Source organism: Mus caroli, chromosome 1 (genome assembly GCF_900094665.2).
Source record: "Mus caroli chromosome 1, CAROLI_EIJ_v1.1, whole genome shotgun sequence".
Taxonomy (NCBI): domain Eukaryota; kingdom Metazoa; phylum Chordata; class Mammalia; order Rodentia; family Muridae; genus Mus; species Mus caroli.
This window is the reverse complement of record NC_034570.1, coordinates 47,127,561-47,128,909: the sequence shown is the minus strand read 5'-3', so window position 1 is coordinate 47,128,909 and position 1,349 is coordinate 47,127,561. Positions and strand designations below refer to the sequence as shown.

Below are 1,349 nucleotides of genomic sequence, written 5' to 3'. Positions count from 1 at the left end.
CTCAACAGAGGAATGGATACAGAAAATGTGGTAGATTCACACAATGGAGTACTACTCGGCTAATAAAAACAATGAATTTATGAAATTCTTAGGCAAATGGATGTATCTGAAGGATATCATCTTGAGTGAGGTAACCCAATCACAAAAGAACACACATTGATATGCACTCACTGATGAGTGAATTTTAGCCCAGAATCTTGGAATACCCAAGATACAATTTGCAAAACGCATGAAACTCAAGAAGAAGGAAGACCAAAGTGTGGATACTTTGCTCCTTCTTAGAATGGGGAACAAAATACCCATGGAAGGAGTTACAGAGACAAGGTTTGGAGCTGAGACAAAAGGATGGACCATCCAGAGACTGCCCCACCCAGGGATCCATACCATATACAACCACCAAACCAAGACACTATTGCATATGCCAGCAAGATTTTGCTGACAGGACCCTGACATAGCTCTCTCTCATGAGGCTATATGAATTCCTGGCAAATACAGAAGTGGATGCTCACAGTCATCTATTGGATGGAACACAGGGCTCCTAATGAAGGAGCTAGAGAAAGTACCCAAAGATCTAAAGGAGTCTGCAACCCTATAGGAGGAACAACAATATGAACTAACCAGTACACCTTAGAGCTGTTTCTCTAGTTGCATATGTAACAGAGTATGGCCTAGTCGGCTATCAATGGGCAGAGAGGCCCTTGGTATTGTGAAGATCATATGCCCCAGGACAGGGGAATGCCAGGGCCAGGAAGAGGGAGTGGGTGGGTTGGTGAGCAGGGTGAGTGGAGGGTATTGGGGACTTTGGGGATAGCATTTGAAATGTAAATGAAGAAAATATCTAATAAAAAATGCCTTAAAAAAAGAAAGTAGAGTCTCATTGGAGCATCTTTTATAAGAACTGAATATATTAAATAGCATGTAATTTATAATTTAGAGACTGTAGTATTCCAAAAGAAGTTAAAGGATTAATTTCAACCATGTGAAATGGCCTTGACAGTTTTTCTATCAGTTTGCTCAGACTAAATGTGCCTGCAACAAGAAAATCATTTTCCACCATGAGGAGTGTATTAGTCAGGGTTTTACTGCTATGAACAGACACCATGACCAAGGTAAGTCTTATAAAAAACAACATTTAATTGGGGCTGGCTTACAGGTTCAGAGGTTCAGTCCATTATCATCAAGGTGGGAGCATGACAGTATCCAGGTAGGCATGGCGCAGATGGAGCTGAGAGTTCTATGTCTTCATCCAAAGGCTGTTAGTGGAAGACTGACTTCCAGGCAACTAGGGTGAGGATCTTATACCCACACCCACAGTGACACACCCATTCCAACCAGGTCACACCTATTTC

General features: G+C 41.9%; 1 protein-coding gene across 1 annotated transcript in view; it reads left to right on the top strand.

Moving 5' to 3' along the window:
- LOC110295232 (dynein heavy chain 7, axonemal-like) overlaps window positions 1-1,349 on the top strand; it is a 151,034-nt gene that overhangs the window by 99,438 nt on the left and 50,247 nt on the right. The gene's annotated exons all lie outside the window — the stretch shown is intronic.